This window comes from Oryctolagus cuniculus, chromosome 1 (assembly GCF_051225735.1).
Source record: "Oryctolagus cuniculus isolate XC-2025 breed Fujian yellow rabbit chromosome 1, ASM5122573v1, whole genome shotgun sequence".
NCBI lineage: Eukaryota > Metazoa > Chordata > Mammalia > Lagomorpha > Leporidae > Oryctolagus > Oryctolagus cuniculus.
In genome coordinates, this window is record NC_142867.1 from 87,523,944 (window position 1) to 87,543,029 (window position 19,086).

General features: G+C 37.8%; 1 protein-coding gene across 12 annotated transcripts in view; it reads right to left on the reverse strand.

Moving 5' to 3' along the window:
- MTMR2 (myotubularin related protein 2) overlaps window positions 1–19,086 on the reverse strand; it is a 92,398-nt gene that overhangs the window by 59,666 nt on the left and 13,646 nt on the right. For 2 of the 12 annotated variants that reach the window (XM_070077033.2, XM_070077019.2), the window contains exon 1: window positions 14,788–14,927. The exons of the other annotated variants lie outside the window; for them this stretch is intronic. The gene's annotated coding sequence lies outside the window, so the exon portion shown is untranslated. Of the gene's footprint in view, window positions 1–14,787; window positions 14,928–19,086 lie in introns of those variants that run through there. 12 annotated transcript variants of the gene reach the window in all.

Here is a 19,086-nt window from a genome sequence, read left to right on the forward strand (position 1 = left end):
ATTTTTTCATTAGATTTGATGTAATTATTCATCTTTGATTCATGATATTTAAGAACAATGTTTTAGTTTTTAGTTTAAAAATATCTATAATAAACTTGTTCCTAACAAAAAGCAAATTTACACAATGGGAAAATCATCTTCTCCAAAAATAAATTGTCACTTAAGCTAAATGGATGAAAAACGCCATTCCAGTGGGAAATTCAATAATATTTTTTCAAATGCAAACATCTATTTATTTCATTTACTAATTCAAAGAATGATGTGGGTTTTTTTTATAACTAAGAACTTACATTATACAAGAAGCAGCCACAAGAAACTGGATTATCTACTTTACAATGTATAGAAAGAAAAACGGATAGGCTGAGAGTATTTTCTTTTTTTATTTATACTGAACTTCTGACTGATTAAATGACAACTGCCTCAAAGTAGCAGTAAATAATTACACTTCAGTCACAGTACTCCGATATTGCTGGCTTCCTACTCTCTACAGATTCTTTTCACTTCCCTGACCTTTGATCAGGGTAGGCTGTGCCCAGTCCAAGATGACAGGCTTGCTTTCGGCATCCTTGCAGCTGGGAGAACCATACGACAAAATTCTGGTCAATGAAATTTAATGAGAAGTCTGATAATGGTTATGGAAACCATTTATCTTCTTAATAAAGGAGAGTAGAAACATGAGGACAGTTTTCACCTTTTCCCACTTTCTCTTCCCCAGAATATGTAAGCCTGAGAAATAGAGTAGCCATCATGTAAACATGGGCAACATGCCAGCCTGCTAGGGACAGGAGGAGCACAGGTCCTTACAACATCACTGAGCAAGTGCATCCACACCAACTTTCTCCTTCTGAGGCTTGTCATGTAAAGCAAATGAACTTCAATTTTCAAAATCATTGTAACAGAGTGTTGTATATAATCAAACATAATTCTAATATGGCAATCAACATGTCATAAAGTCCATCTTGGGAAAGTTCAAGTGTATAATACTACTTTATATGCATATGAGCTTGAAAAAAAAAAAAACAAGGAAAGCTCTTACAGGCAATAAAACACAATTAACATCATAGGTAGTACACTATCTTAAAAAGTAATTTTCATAGAGAATATCATACCAGGTAGCACCAAGAAACCAAATAGCTCTTTAGAGCCAAGGTATGAGGTAAGCAAATCTAACATAAATATAATAAAACCAAATGCTGCAACCTACACTTTGCTGTCTAAGATTCAATGAATCAGTCTTTCAGGCAAAGTGTGGTAAACCACCTTTAATTATTAGCATCTCTTTTCAGACACACTTAAAATGATACACACAAATATGGGTAGATACTGATCCATATATGTGTGTATATATATGTATGTGTGTGCGTGTCTACACATATATATATATATGTGTAGACACGCACACACATATATATTTCAACATAATGAGTTGACAAAAGGTTCCAGACCCCAGGAAAACACCGAGGAGCTGATGAGGAAATGAGCTGCAATCTATCACAGTACTGTCCTTGATATTAGGGCAGAAATACACACACACAAACACACAGCAGAGCTGTGAAAACTTCTGATATCAAGATGAAGTACTGCCCTTAGTGGCTACTCAGACTGAAAGCAGCCACAGGCACACAAGAATGCAGAGCTCTATTCTCAGTAGCTATTTGTTTTCTTCTGTCATACGGCTCTGTGCATGTTTCTGATTGCCATAGCTACCAGTAAAATACACTCTAGTTTCGACTGCTTTTTTCCATTTCTCTGTTTACCTTTTATGAACCATTCCACAAACAAGTTCTGTATTTCCCAAAATTCATGCCCTTGCCCATGTCATTCTAAAACAGAAGGCTCCTTCACCCCAATCTATTTATTAACATCCTACCTACCCTTTAAGACACAGGCTGGCTTTTCCAAGAAGTTTTCCCAAGGTTTTCCAGCTGGAACTAAACTCTTAGTCTCTACATTTTTAAGAACTTTTGTCTAGGACTGCACTTAATACTTTCCATATTAGACTACAAGAAATGTTAATTACATGCCTTCTTTTTTAAATTATAAACGGCTAGAGAGTAAGAATCCTGTAATTAGCAAAGGGTTTGAACTTGAAGTAAAGACTGAAATCTGCTAACCTCATAAGTCACCAAAACCACTTTGGCCCTTAGATTTCCTAGGCCCACAGACTTCACTGCTGTCAATCCAAACATTCCTGTTATCCTTATCATCTTCAGCCTCTCTTCAAAATGTCAAACTTTCTCATCAACTCTCTATCACATATGTTCATGACCATACTACTATAAGTTCCCTCCATCCACTTTCTCTGTCCAAGTATTACTTCAACAACTAACTCTCTTCCTAAATAACACTAGAATCTTTACTCCATAATAGTTAAACTGCCTGAGATGCTAACACAATGTTCCCTTTTGGACTCAACCAACATCTCCTCCTAGGAATCCACTTACCTGCAGCCTTTATACAGGAACTATTCTCTTTTCACACATCTAACAAAGCTCAAAGGTGACAATGACATTTCCCCCAGCTCAACTCCCATGCTTCTACACTAGTACTTTTTCATCTTCTTGTACAAAAGGCTTCTTGTGAGGTTCATGGTTTTAAGGTATACAACCTCCTTGTTACTCTCATCTTCCCACCTTCTGATCACTCCTCACCAAGAACTTTCTCATCTGACTCATTTTTTTCTCCACTATTTATTTGTAGTTCAAAGTTGGCATAATTTTGAGAATTTTACTGTCCTCAGGGTCAGTATAATTGGCTACACTCAAAATTCCTCAATTCCTACATTCCCTCATTCATGTTCCCAATTTAACACTGAATTTGTAGTCACACCCTGCACTTTATCATTTTTGGGAACTACTCTGCATCCATAATCTTAAACTCGAGAAGGTCACTTCCTAACCACAGATGCTTATCTTTCCAAATATCTCACTTTCTTAACTTTCTTTTCCCTAATCTTTAACCTAAAGGAGACAATCAGATCCTCAACTCCTCCATTTTTAATTGTTCTTCAGGATTCATTGCTCTGTCTCATCACTTCATTTCCCTTCCCATTTAACCTGGAATAAAGTATGTAAGATACTATACTCTCTTGGCAAACCCTCCATGCCCTTAAATCCTATCTACTGGCCACAACTACCTGGCTAATCCCTAAATTTGGACCCAATTAACCATTTACCCTCTCCCAAACTAAAGCTTTGCTACTACATCCAAACTGGGGCCACAGAAGACTCAGGATTACAGACATCAGATGCAAGGCAATGCAAAGCGACACTCCCACTTACCAAGTAACATATTTTTTTAACCATTACCATTTTCTCCCCAAACCCATCACATCTAATCAATCCAAATGCCTGTAAGTTTATTTCTCTATATTCTCTTGAATAGATCTCCTCTCCACGCTAAGTTTTACCGTCTTAACTCAAAACCCCTTCAATGGACTCCTGCAAATCACTTGTCTTCTGTCACCTACTCATTCTGTATTACATCCCAAGCCAATCATAAAGTGATCTTTCAAAAGCGCAGTTGTGATTGTATCTCTCCCCTGTTTAAATCTTCAGATTCCTCATTGCCTACAGAATCTGGCTCAAATTCCCAAGCATAACACATGAAGTTTTCCAGGAATTAGCCCTTATTCTACACACTCATCTGGAATATTTACTCCTCTTGTGCCACTGCGAATAGTTGGCAGACTTCCTATGTTCTCTGGCCATTACATGCCCCTGTACCTTTGATAATCCTGCTCTCTCTGCCTGTGATGGCCTTCTTAGTCTTCCATGCTCTCTTTGCTCCATCCATCTGATAAACACAACTTCTTTACTGCGCACTATACATTTTTCTATCATAATTACTGCAATACTTTACTGCATTTAGTTATCTACAAATTCCTATTCTCACATATTTTTCTTATTATTTACTATTCCAAGATTGTTTACTCCAGAAGACTATTCTCTCACCTTCCCACAATAAAACATGTAAAACGCTCAAAAACGAATACTTGGCACATATTACTATTTGTGGTAGCTAAGTTATTCCACTCACATTACACCACAAATCAGATTTGTTTCATAAATAAAATTAATGACAAAAACTAGGAGGCAAGAACTACAATTAAAGACCTAATGTTTATAAAGTAAAAAATTATATCTGTTAAACAGTATTGCTATTAGTACTAGAACAATGAACATTTCTCCTACTACTGGAGCATGAATACAATTTAAAAATGAAACATTTCATAGAAAATAGAAGCTATCAAAAGAATTTTTCCTGAAATTTTCAGGTGAACAATTTCCAACCTGAAATTTATGGCTTAATATTATATTATTTTCTTATTTTAAGATTTTATTTATTTATTTGAAAAGCAGAGTTACAGAGAGGCAGAGGCAGAGACAGAAACAGAGAGAGAGAGATCTTCCATCTGCTGGTTCACTCCCCAAATGGCTACAATCGCTGGAGCTGGGCCAATCCAAAGCCAGGAGCCAGGAGCTTCTTCCAGGCCTCCCATGTGGGTACAGGGGCCCAAGGACTTAGGCCATTTTCTATTGCTTTCCCAGGCCACAGGAAAAAGCTGGATCAGAAGTGGAGCAGCCAGAACTCAAACCAACGCCCATATGGGATGCCAACACTGCAGGTGGCAGCTTTACCTGCTACACCACAGCATTGGCCCAAACATGATTTTCTTTCTATACAAATAAACCTCTAAAGTCTAAAACAGTACTAAAAAGGACAAGACAGTCTCAGTGGAAGAAGGGTTATACTTATGTCATCAATAATAAATAACCTCTGTCTCTAAGAAAACATGAATATAAATGGAAATGCACATTATTCCTATTATCCATAGAACTACATTTTCCAAAACTGTTTACCCTAATTTGACATACTCTCCTACTACACAAGCTAATTTCCCTGAAGCAACGCATCTTCTTTTTTTCCTCTTTTCTTGCACATTGAATATGAGTTTTCTTTCCCATTTTCATCCCTAACTCTTCTCTCTCTGGATCACTAAGCCTTGGGTGAGTACAGTCAAAATCAGCTCATATGTACATTCACCCAAGGCTATCAATGTCAGTTCCTGGTAACATTCAAATTACAAGAACGTTTTTCAAACATCACTCCAAAAATTCCTTAACATCTATATTCATTATGATGAAAATTCTTACACTGGCACCCAAATGCCTCAGAATCAATTCACACCTCATAATCACAGCTTTCAGAGTGTCAGTCTCCACTAATGATACATCATATCTAACTCTAGCTCAAGCCTACATTTCATTGCAGCTATGCAAACCAGTCCCTTGCCATAACCAGCTGTTACGGGTATTTGGGGAGTGAAATAGTTGATGGATTTTCTGTCTCCCTCCCTTTCTCCTTCTGTCTGCCTTTCAAATAAAATTTTTTTAAAGATTTCTTTATTTATTTGAAAGTCAGAGTTACACAGAAAGAGAAGGAGAGGCAGAGAGAGAGAGAGAGATCTTCCATCCGCTGGTTTACTCCCCACACGGCTGCAATGACCAGAGCTGTGCCAATCTGAAGCCAGGAGCCAGGAGTTTCTTCCGGGTCACCCACACAGGTGTAGGGGCCCAAGGTATTGGGCCATCTTCTACTGCTTTCCCAGGCCATAGCAGAGAGCTGGATTGGAAGTGGAGCAGCTGGGACTCGAACCGGCACCCATATGGGATGCTGGCAGTGCAGGTGGCAGCTTTACCCACTACGCCACAGCGCTGGAACCCTCAAATAAATTTTTAAAATATTTTAATTATATAATCACATTCTTACTTTAAAGTATCAAGTTAAGCCACATACTAAATATATTTCAACACCATGTTTCTTTCTTTTTTTTTTTTTTTTTTGACAGGCAGAGTGGACAGTGAGAGAGACAGAGAGAAAGGTCTTCCTTTGCCGTTGGTTCACCCTCCAATGGCCGCCGCGGCTGGCGCACTGTGGCTGGCGCACCGCGCTGATCCGATGGCAGGAGCCAGGTACTTATCCTGGTCTCCCATGGGGTGCAGGGCCCAAGCACTTGGGCCATCCTCCACTGCACTCCCAGGCCACAGCAGAGAGCTGGCCTGGAAGAGGGGCAACCGGGACAGAATCCGGCGCCCCGACCGGGACTAGAACCCGGTGTGCCGGCGCCACAAGGCGGAGGATTAGCCTAGTGAGCCGCGGCGCCGGCCTCAACACCATGTTTCTTTCATTAAAGTGTTTAAGAGAACATTTATGTATCATGGAGTAAAAGGAAATAATCTAATAGCTACATTTATTTCAGGAGTTCTGTGCTATCCCTGTGTAAATGTAAATGTAATAATTTTTCTTAAATATAATGAGAACTGACATCCTATAAAAAAGGCACAATTTCCTTAAATATTTTCAATGCTTATACTGACTATACCAGAAATTATACTCATCTTTCAAAATATATTTGAAAAACACTGTAATTTAGTAAAGTGATTATATCTCAAATGTGCTTGCAATTTCAAAATACATATCATTTCAAATATAATTATTATAAATCAATAAATTTCTGAAAAATACATACATGGTTAGCTCATAATTCTTCTCTAAATAATTTAATTGGGGGCCGGTGCTATGGTGCAGCGGGTTAAAGCCCTGCCCTGAAGCACCAGCATCCCACATGGATACTGCTTCAAGACCCAGCTGCTCCACTTCCAATCCAGCTCTCTGCCATGGCCAGTGAAAGCAGTACAAAATGGCCCAAGTCCTTGCACCCCTGCACCCACGTGGAAGACCCGGAAGAGGCTCCTGGCTCCTGGCTTTGAATCGGCACAGCTCCAGCCGTTGCGGCCATCTGGGGAGTGAACCAGCAGATGGAAGACCTCTATCTCTCTCTCTGCCTCTCCTCTCTCTGTGTAACTCTGACTTTCAAAGAAACGGATAAATCTTCTAAAAAAATAAATTAATTAATTAATTAATCGGACAGATCTGGAACACAGCAATATAAACTCAACTAACTCTAGGATATCACCCTTGCCAGTGCCCAGCAGTGTTGTTTACAAGGCTTTTTATTCTGTGATATGCACACTTACTCCAACCCTGTAACCTCAGCACACTGGAGCCGGTTATTAGCTTCAGTGGCCTGACTCATTTGGAACACTTTTCTGCCAAGATAAAAAATGGAAATGCATGACTTGGAGCAATCTCAGTATTTGCATTTCTGACAGTGCATTCATTCTTCTTTCTAACTCCACATGAGATTTTCCTTCATAAGTCTCTTTCCACATCTGCACTCCATATTCTATGCCTTAGGGCTCAGCCACCTTCTGCATTTCAGCAAAATTTCTATCCTTACTATCTCCACTGTCTGCATACACAATGACTCCTTAATTCTTTGCTTCTGCTCCTAACAACCAACTCGCTAAAATGGCCCTTCCTAAAATCCCCAATGACCTGATTGTTTTTAAAAAAAAAAAAAAAAGTCTTTTCTCAGTTCTGATTCTATAACTTCTCATCTCCTTTAACTAATATATTGTTTCGGCTATCCTATGTCTGTTTAATACTTTTGAGCATCTACTATATTTGGCATACTATTCTTTTACAGAATCCTAGAGATACAGAGATAAGTATGACAGGTTTGCTTTTAGTGAGCTTTCACTCCAGTATATTCAGCACTACCCTACAGGCACTGCTTTCTAGATATCATTAACGATCTCAGGAATCAATCCAAAATGCTTGTTTCTTTCAGTTCTCACTTTCCTTGACCTCTCTGCTACATTTGATACTACTGTCACTGCTTCCCTCTTAGAATTCTTAGCTTCCACGGTCATTAAAATTTACTGGCTTTCTTTCACTCTCTTTATCTATGCTGTTTTCCTCCAGTTGTCCCCTACATACAGATTCTCTGGGAAACTCTGACCTTGCCTCTGTTCTCCGTACTCAGTGTCCCATCATGGATTCTTACAACTTCAGTTACCATCTCTGTGCAAATCATTTATAAACGTATTTCCCTAGTCCTCTCAGTTCCACATCCACAGAAACCTACTACTAATCAAAGTCTGATGCCACTCTCTCGGTCAAGCTTTACTTCTCACTCTGATCCAGCTTTGCTATTGCCTCATCTTGAGACATTAAGCTGTACAGGAGCTAGAATTATATTAATTGCTCCTTTTACATTCAAGTATAGGCATCACTTAGCCATGTATGCTGACAACACACAAGTTAGTTATACAATATTAGAACTGTAAAGGATCTCTGAGATCATTCTAGTGAAACGCATTTACAAATAAAGTGCAGCCCAAAGAAATAAATGGAGGCCGCCATTGTGGCATAGCAGGTTAAGCCATCGCCTGTGACACCAGCATTCCACATGGGCACTGGTTCATGTCACAGTTGCTCCACTTCCAATCCAGCTCCTTGGTGCCTGGGAAACCAGCAGAACATGGCCCAAGTCCTTGAGCCCCTACATCCACATAGGAGACCCTGATGGAGTTCCAGGCTCTTGACTTCAGCCTGACCTAGCCCTGGCTATTGCAGCCGTATGGAGGGTGAACCAGAGGATGGAAGTTCCCTCACTTGTCCACTTTCTTTCTCTCTCTCCCTCTTTCTGTAGCTTTGCCTCCTTGAAACGCGAGGCTTCCAGAACACCAAACTCTTGAGGTTCTTCCCCTACTTCTCTAGCCAGTCTCTCAGCTCTCCAGTAATGGTTCCTTCTCACTTCCTTAATCTCATAGCATTGGAATACCCCAGAATTCTCAGCCATTAATCCTGTTGTGTTCACTTATGTAAACCTCCCCTCCTTAGTAATCTCATCTAGTCTCACAGGTTTCACATGTCTGAATTGAAGAGCCCAAATTTATAGCTCTATTCCAGACTTAATCTTGAAACCCATATTCCAATAACTGATCTATTTAATCATCTTCAAGTAGACACTTAATGCACCCAATACCAAACTCCTGCTTTTCCCCCTCCATACTAGCTACAACAATCTTCCATTTCTTAGTAGATGTTAACTCAATCCCTCTGCTTTCTTGGGCCAAGAACTCTGGAATTATTTTTCACTCTTCTCTCAGATATACTCTACATTAAATCAATCGGGAAATTCTGTTGGCTGCACCTTCAAAACACATCCAGCACCCAGTCATTTCTACTCAGCTTTTCTGCTAGCAGGTTGTCTCCATCTTGCATGATCCCAATTTCCTATAAACCACTCTCCTTACTTCTGCACTCCAGTTTATTAACAGAGCCATCAGAATTTTTGAAAACAAAATCTGAAACACTGTCACTCCTCTAAAATCTTCCAGCACCTTCCCATTTCACACTGAATAAAAGTTCTTAAAATGGCCCATGAGGCCTTTCCCAATCTGGCTGTACTCACATCTCCCTGTCCTCATTTTCTACTATTCTTTTTGCTCCCTTGTATTACAAATGAACCAGGCAAGCTCTCACCTCATATTTTTGTTATCTCAACTGACAATTCTCTTCTCCCAAATATTCCCATTTTTCCTTTTACCTCCAATAATACTTTTGCTCAAATACTGCCTTCTTGGTGAGACACTTCCTGCCTTGTTATTCAAAATGCAAACTACTACAAATTTACCCACTAGGTCTCTATCCCCTTCCCTGCTTTATTTTTTCCAAACTGCCCATTACTATCTGACTTTCTTTTTTAACACTTATTTCCTGTCTCTCATAGTCCCTCCAAACTCAAACTCTTTAATAAAATGTAAGCTCTTTGAGGGTTTGAAGTGTTGTCTGTTTTGTTCACTACAGCATCCCCAGTGTCTAGATCATGCATTACCAGCAGGAGGATTATTGTACCCAAAGGGGCAAGAAAGTGATTCATTAAAAGGTAGAGTTGATAATAAATCTCATTCTATGTGAAAGGATGGCTACACACTTAGTACATAAAATGATGCATAGTGAAACTGTGATTTTCATGGATTCAAACGACAATGGGGCAAATCTTTAACAATGTTACTTGGGACAGCAAAAATTTCAAAAAAAAAAAAAGCTTGAGAAGCATTGGTCCACATTGTGACTAATGCTTGACATTAGCAGAAACTAATTTGATTGAGATTTACTGAATGAGTTAGTATTTACTGAGTGCTTACAAATGCTAGAAACTGTTCACATAATTATAAGGATGGAATAAAATAATGCACAGAGTTTAGCACATTATTTGATGATAAAAAGCAACAAAACAATGCAAGCAAGTATTCTTTTATCTAATAAAGCCTAGAATTGATACCAACTACTCCCATCAGGGAGCTCAAGTTGAACACAGGATTTGAGGACTAGAATGAAGGAGACCCTAACAATTTCATCCTTAAAGAAGCAAAGTTATCTATAACCAGAAGGTCTCCTCCAGAGAAAAGTTTAAAAAAAAAATTTATAGGGGCTGGTGTTGTGGCATAGTGGGCTAAGCCTCTGCTTGCAGCACTGGCATCCCAAATGGGTGCTGGTATGAATCCCAGCTGCTCCTCTTCTGATCCAGCTCTCTGCTTATGGCCTAGGAAAGCAGCAGAAGAAGGCCCAAGTGCTTGGGGCCCTCCATCTACGTGGGAGACCTGGAAGAAGCTCCTGACTCCTGGCTTTGGATCAATCTAGCTCCAGCCATTGTGGCCATTTGGGGGATGAACCAGCAGATGGAAGACCTTTTTCTCTGTCTCTCTCTCTGTAACTCTACCTCTCAAATAAATAAAATCTTTAAAAATATTTATATATAAAAATGAAATTTATATTAAAATAATCTGTAGCAAAAGAAATTTCATCTTCACCATTTAGCAACCAGTTTCAATTATTAATTATTAGAAACACAGATCCTTTCTGCTTTATGCCAAATGCTGCAAAATATTTTATTTCATGATAATGAAAGGATGTATATAATTACATGTTTAATAGTAGGCTATTAAATGTAACCATAATAAAAAGCATCTTACAGTATGCAGCATATGATACTTTGGCAAATGCCAACACATAAACAACTTTCTGTCTCAACCAGGATGTCTAAGGTTAAGCTACATGAAAAGAAAGAAAAATGAGGCTTCATAAATCATGGATAGTCATTTAGCTTCTCAGAATTTCAATTTCATATTGCAAAGTAGGGATAAAAATACCAGCACTTGGAAGAGGGACAAAAGGTAAAGGAAAGAGGGGAGAAAGGGAATATCATTATATTCACAGAATTGTATCTATGAACTATGTTGAATCTGTTAAGAACTAAAAGTAAACAATTTTTTTAAAAACCTACCCTATTTATTTCACTGGACAGTTAAAAAGATCAAGCAAAAACGACATAAAAGTGCTGTCTAAACTGTAACATACATTTTTGTGTGTATCACTGCTAACCAAACAAAAAAGTATTACTTGGCAGGCCATGGAGTAAGAATCCTGCAACTAACCATGGTGCTAAAATATAGAAAATGAAGTTACTGTTAAAATGCTGAAAACTGGGGCAGGCATTGTGGCATAGCAGGTAAAGCCACCGCCTGCAACACCAGCATCCCATATGGGCGCCAATTCCTATCCCAGTTGTTCTACTTCCAATCCAGCTCCTTGCTAATGTACCTAGGAAAGCAGTGGAAGATGGTTAAAGTGCTTGGGCCCCTGCATCCACATGGGAGACCTGGAAGAAGCTCTGGGCTCCTGGTTTCAGCCCAGCCCAGCACCGGCCATTGGGCTACTTAGGAGTGAGCCATGGGATAGAAGTTCTGCCCCTGCCCCTGCCCCTGCCCCTCTCCCTCTCCCCCGTGTATGTATGTGTATGTATATGTTTATGTGTATGTGTGTCTGCCTCTGTCTCTCCCTCTGTGTACCTTTGACTTTCAAATAAATAAATAAATCTTTTTAAAAATTTATTTTAAAAAACGCTTACAACTTAGGGCTGGTATCATGATGCAGCAGGTTAAACCACTGCCTACAACGCCATGTTGGAATCTTGAATGCTCCTCTTCTGATCCGGCTCCAGGCTAATAATCTTGGGAAAGCAGTGGAAGATGTACCAAATACTTGGGTACCTGCAACCTATGTGGGACGCAAATGGAGTTCCAGGCTCCTGGCTGTGGCCTGGCCCAGTCCTAGCCTTTTGGTCATTTGGGGAATAAAACAGCAGATATAAGATTTCTCTTTTGTCTCTCCCTCTCTCTGTTGGTCTGTCTTTCAAATAAATAAATAAATTTTTAAGATGACAGCAATTAAAAAATAGTATGCTAGAATGACTTACACTAAAATAAAGGGATAATTGATTTATAGTGAAAAATTTTAATGGATAACTGATTTACAGTGGAAAACTTTAAAGGAACATTTGAGAGGATCAAATCTACCATTAGAAAAAATAAGAACGGTGGAAAACTTACAAAAAGTAAAAAGAAAGCATCACATTATGTCATTATTTTAAAAAGCCTAGTTAAAATTTGAGCAAACAAAAAAATACACCAACTAAGACACATGATTCATGATCCAAATACTTAAATGCTAACTTCTGGCTCTGTAATATAACTAAGTTTCTATACATGTACATCTGTGAGAACAAAACTTAGGTTTATAATGAGAGAGGCATAATATAGTACAGAACTAGTCATTCTTTGTTTTCTAATAGCTCTGCCACTATCTCAACCAGAGTGACACAGTTTCTTTCCACCACAAGATCCAAACAGAAATCCCATCATCTGACTCTTAGTCATTCCCACACATTCACTGGTCTGCTGTTAATATAACAGAATGTCCCTTTCCCTTGGTAAACTATTCCTCAGAGCAAAGCTCCATCCTTCGGCTTCAAAAGCTCTACTATTTGAAAGTGTAGCACTTACATGAACCAAGTTATATAAACTAATTATTGGTATGGGGAGAGGAACTACTTTGTGTGCTTTTCAAAAATTTAAAGTTAAAACATTTTCCATTTTTCTTTTTTTTTAAGATTTTTTTCATTACACATATTGCTGGTTATTCATCAGGGTAAAAAATAACCTTGCAGATTAAGAAAAACACTTCTAAACAAATGAATATTAGTATCTATTACGGCAATACTCTGACTCAGTACTACTGGATTTACAAGCATCCCTGTTAATACTGCAAAAACAGACAAATCTATCTCTAGATAGCAGAAGTTCACTTACCACCTCCAAACAGTCCCACACCTCAATCCACCCTTTCAACTTCCTTGGAGGAACAGACTAAAGACTTCCACCAGCAGCTAAAGGCCTCAGCCATCTTCCGTCTGCTCTCCCCTACTCATCCCTTCCATTTAGGAAGCAGGAAATTCCTAAATTTCCTTTCTATTTCTTATCCTTCCCACCCATCCATAAACATTTACATAATCAATGTACTATATACACTGGGGTGAGGAGCTGAAAACAGATTCATTATCTTAAGACTTACAGTCCACCAAGGTGCTGGATATGTAAGTATCTTCTAACAGTACAGTTGGAGCCAGCACTGTGGCATAGAGGGTAAAGCTGCCATCTGCAGTGCCAGCATCTCATATGGGCACTAACTTGAGTCCTGGCTACTCCATTTCCAATCCAGGTCTCTGTTGTGGCTTGGGAAAGCAGTACAAGATGGCCCAAGTCCTTGGGCCCCTGCACCTGCAGGGGAGACCCAGAAGAAGCTCCTGGCTCCTGGCTTTGGATCAGCGCAGCTCCAACCATTGCGGCCAATAGGGGAGTAAACAAGCAGACAGAAGACCCCTTTCTTTCTCTCTCTCTCTCTCTCCCCCCCTCTCTCTCTAGAAGACCCCTTTCTCTCTCTCTCTCTCTCTCTCTCTCTGCCTCTGCCTCTGCCTCTCTCTCTGTGTAACTCTTTCAAATAAATAAATCTTTAAAAAACAGTACACTGTAGAAATGAAGAGATTTAAATAATACAATGAGAACACAGACATACAAGTATTTATGGTAAAAACATAGCTTTAAATCAGTTAATTAATTTAAGTTCTTCAACTATAAAATAAGATGATATATTATAAAATTATAATAAGAATTTTAAAAAAACATGATCTAGAGAAAGTACTAAGTGCTAAATACTGAACTGGCACAAAGGATTCAACAAGTACCATTGTAGAATTACAAGAGCAGTTTCACTGGAAGGGAAAAATAGGATAAAATTAGAAGGAAAGATCTTATTTTAGGAAGGAATTTACTAATTAAAATGAAGCAAAGTATTTTTCAGTTAATCTGTACTAAAAAGTCATCACACACTAGGAAATTTGAAAACACAAGCTTTTAAACTTCAAAGCTTCACTTAACTGATTAATCACCAAGGCAAAGCACAAATATTCGGAGGAAATTTTTTAAATACACAACAGACACACACACCCTACATAACTTTCGATATATTCAAGCAGAAGACTGACCCAAAGCTGTAATCACAAAGCCAAGTCCATCACCAGTAATTTTCAATATAGCCATTAGCAAAGTATTGAGTAAAACCTCTGTGGCTCTATTGGTTTGCTAGGATGGTAATGGAATTATCACACTTCACTGCCAGTCACAGCAACATTTGAAAGCATTCCACAATACTGAATAGAAAATAAAACCCAAGCACTAATATATGCCATAAAAATATATTCCTTTTCTCCTAAACTAGTATTTCAAAATTCAACAAAAACATTCCTTGGAAAAGTTAAAAAAAAGTATTTCTAAAAACTAGAGATGCAGATAAACACATCAGCATTATACATTCTTAATTCAGAATAACCTAGAAACGTGGAAAGAAGTCCCCGGTCACCTGTCTTTTCATATATCCTAGCAGACAAATGCCTCAGAGAATGCAGAGGAGGGAGCCTTTCTTTTGTTTCCAGTCACTGCTGACCATAGCCATTACAAAAAGATCTAAACCACTTGCCTTAAACCACGTGGCTCTTACTGGCAATTCAAGCTTCCAGAATTCCATGAAAATATTATTTTTAAAAAGCATTTTTTCGTAAGTAATGTCCTGAGCATGCACACAGCACGTCTGCCTGACAATGGTAAAGAATGTCTTCTATATGCTGATTGTGAACAAGCTTTTCTAGGAATGCAAATTTTGTTCTCAATATTTACACAATGGGCTATAGTGTCAACAGGCACTGTTCATGTACTATTAGTCATCCTGCTGAAATTTTTATTTAAAAAGAAAATAAAAGGCCTGCAGTGTGTATAAAACATTGGAGACATAAAAGACTTATTGTGAGAATATTTGCAGGATCCTCGAAATAGAAAAACCACCCTCCTCCTCCAAAAAAATAAAAAAACAAATCAACATACAGTTTTCACTTACTTTTTAAAATGCTACTCCTGAACTCAGGATTTTTTAATTTAACCCATCTATATATAGAATAAAAGAGAGGGCAGGAATGGCCTTATCTAATGACATCTGACTGAAAAATGAGAGAACACATTTTGTATTCTTCAAAGAAACAAAGGGGATTTCAGTGCTTGGACATACTTCAAATGTGTGCAGGTTGGTATTTAGTTCAGAAAACCCCAACCTTCCAGGGTACATGTGGCCCAGGATACAGTTAAGTATGTACCATTTTATTTCCAGGTCTATCAATTGTATTTCCCACACTAAAAATCAAAGCACATTATTTGATAATGCCAGCAGCAAGTCTGCACAACCAGTTTGTATAGAAAACATTTTATTCATCTTTTTTATTTTCCAAAATGATATTTATTCAAATATTTTATATGGAAATTTAAATAAATAAAATGGGTATAAGCAAAGGCATTCTAGTCAAAATGAGTAAGTTCATGGAAGTTGGCCATGAAGACTCGGGAGCAGTAGAAACCTTGAGTCCTAACACCAATTCAACAGCCAAAGCAGCCCAAGACTCTTTAAAAATCTTGAATTCAAGACAAAGCGTTTAGCCTAGCAGTTAAGATGTCACTGAAGGCACCTGCATCCCATTGTGGAGCAGCTGTGTATCATTCCCACCCCCAGTTCCTGACTAGCTTCCGACTACTGCAAACCCCAGGGGGACAGTGATGAAAGCTCAAGGCACTGGGCTCCTGCCAACCACGTGGGAGACCTGAGAACAGGAGCTCTTGCTCTCAGTGTCTCTCTCTCCTCTTCAAATGAATATATATATTTTAAATTTCTGATTCAAATACAGATGAAAGCTTGAATTAAAACTTACATGGAATCACAAAAAGCTTAGAAGGAGAGGGAGAGTTCTGTACCTATCATTAGCCAAGAGAAACATCTATTATACTGAAAATTGGTCAGAGTATCAGAGTGCAAACCAAAATACTCTGTAACAAACACTTCTATACCAAATAGAAATGTAAGGGTAGAAATACAAAAAAACAGGAGTTGATTGGATAAACACTTGCTCAACACTTTTCCCCAGATGAGTATAGAAAACACACGGGCATTTACCCCTTCATAAATGATCTCTCCTGTAATTTTTGCACCCAACCACACAAATCTGTATTCATTGCTAAAATTAGTCATACATCCATTCTTCAGGCTATTCAAATAGATATTTTTTGTTTTTCCAAGACAAGCAAAGCTGTTAATTACTATCAACCTTTCAAGGTAATAAGATAAAACTTCTCTAAACAACTTTAAAATATTATAAATGTAGTTAACACATTTTTACTTTCAGTTATTAACTTAAAAAATATTAAGCAGAAAAAGAAGAACATTCAGTGTCTCTTCCTCCTCTACCCCAAAAGAGTCAAACTAAAAATTTAAGTTTGGCATTAGTCAGTGATTCTGACCAAGGACTTCCCTCTATAATTCTGAATATTGTTTCCTATTAGTTGGTTGTTAGAAACCATAGGTCAAAAAAAAAAAAAGACTTCTTATTATTTACTTACTTTTATAAATTTTCTATATCTGTATGAAAAGAATAAGAAAAATGTTCATCTTTTAAAATGTTTTAAAGCAATATTTCACATTATCACAGCTTTTATTATTTTATTATTATTGATCTTATTCACAGATATTTTACAAGTATCAAAGTTCTCACAGACAATATCTTCCACACATACTACCAACTCTGGGACTAGATTTCCAGTACTGAATTCTGGTTCTGCTACTTTGTGTGACCTGGAAGAAGTTACTTAGCCTCTCTGAGCCTCAATTTTCTCATCTATAAAGTAGGGTTAATGATAATTCTTATACCTCACAGAATACTATGAAGATTAAATACATGTAAAATACTTATCAGAACATGCCACATCCCATATAGGTGTTGATTATTAATTTTATTTCATTATCATTACCACTAATCATCTTACTGGGGTCTCACAATGATCTTCTAAAGGTAGACAGCAGATCATCATTTTGCTCTTTGTCCACTTGAGAATCAAAGCTCAGTGAAATCAAGTAATTCAACCAGCATCACAGTTAAAAAGCAGATTTGGAGCAGGTTTTTGGCATAGTGGTTAAGACACCTTTTGGGATGCCCACATCCCATACCAGAGAGCTTATATTCAAGTACCAGCTCTCCTTCCAGCTCCAGCCTCCTTCCAATGTGCACTGACAGGCACTAGGTGATGGTTCAAATAGCTGGATGTCTGTCACCCAAGTGGGAGACCCACACAGAGTTCCCAGCCCCAGCTGTTGCAGGCATTTAAGGAGTGAACCAGTGGGTGAGAGATTTCTTTCTCTCCCTTTCCAATAAACAAAAAATTATGAAAAGTAGAATCAGAACCAAAAAATCCAGAACTAAGAAAGGTCCAAGACTTTTCACATATCTTGTACTGTATCACATTAGACAGTACATTTTTCAAGCTGACATGGTTGAATTTTACTTCTAAAGACCCTAATCACTACTCTTTTAAATGTTTAAACAATCAATTAGTTTTAGCCAGAACATGCTCACAGCCAAGCTGAGAATGACTCTTTTATACAAGATACTTGATTTTTTTTTAGGTGAAGAGTAGGAGAACTGACTCAAGACTTCTAAAGAGAAGCTTGCGATAAATAAAATCGGGTTGGCTGGACAAGGTGAACTCATGATCAAAAGTCTCCAGCATTTATAATTTCTTTTAAACAGCAAAATGTATACCCTATGAAACTTCACCACTTCCATGTTATACACGATTTATGTTGAAAATAGAAACAATGTAGCATTCAGAGTCAAAATTTAAATTCCAGTTCTATCTCTTATAAACAGAGACAACAGATAATCAAGTCACTTCTTATACCTCAATTGCTTGTCAAATTAGAACCTAGTTCACTACACTGTTGGGAGAAATAACTGAGATTATGTAGTCTTTTTTTTTTTTTTTTGAAGATTATGTAGTCAATACAGCTTTGTAACTGTAAGAACTACACCAAAATATGCTGTTGATTATTACTTTGATTATACTGAGAAACAACATTGAATATTAATTCAGTCACCATATTCTTCCACAGAAAATTACCAACATAAGTCCTAGAATGTAGAGGTATTATCCTGAGATTTTGCAAAATTATTTAAAGTGACAATCTGGATTAATCACAATGAAAGAGAAATTTATGTAATCTGCACAGTACCTATTCTAATAGCATGTGCATAAAGAACACACAGTGAAATCTGACAACAAAAAACAAGACAGCAAAGCAGCAAGCAAATGCATTTTTCTTTCTGAGTTTAAACAATAGTAAACATTTTCAATTAAATTCCAAGGAAACTGAACAGACTAGCATTGTAGGAGTAATCATACTACCTTTGTATGACACTCTACAGTTTTCAAATATTTCATACATATCATCATAGAAATACAATGAATGTCATCTGTTTGTTCACAAGAATACTTTAACATGCATAAAACTTCCATTCCTGGGCAAGTCCCTTAACTTTAGTGTCTAAGATTAAAAAAAAAAAAAAAGAAGGAGTTAGGGGCAAGCATTTGGCATAGCTTTTTTTTTAAAACTTTTATTTAATGAATATAAATTTCCAAAGTACAGAATATGGATTACAATGGCTTCCCCCCCATAACGTCCCTCCCACCCGCAACCCTCCCCTTATCCACTCCCTCTCCCCTTCCATTCACATCAAGAGTCATTTTCGATTCTCTTTATATACAGAAGATCAGTTTAGCATACATTAAGTAAAGATTTCAACAGTTTGCTCCCACACAGAAACATCAAGTGAAAAATAGTGTTTGAGTACTAGTTATAGCATTAAATCTCAATGTACAGCACACTAAGGACAAAGATCCTACATGA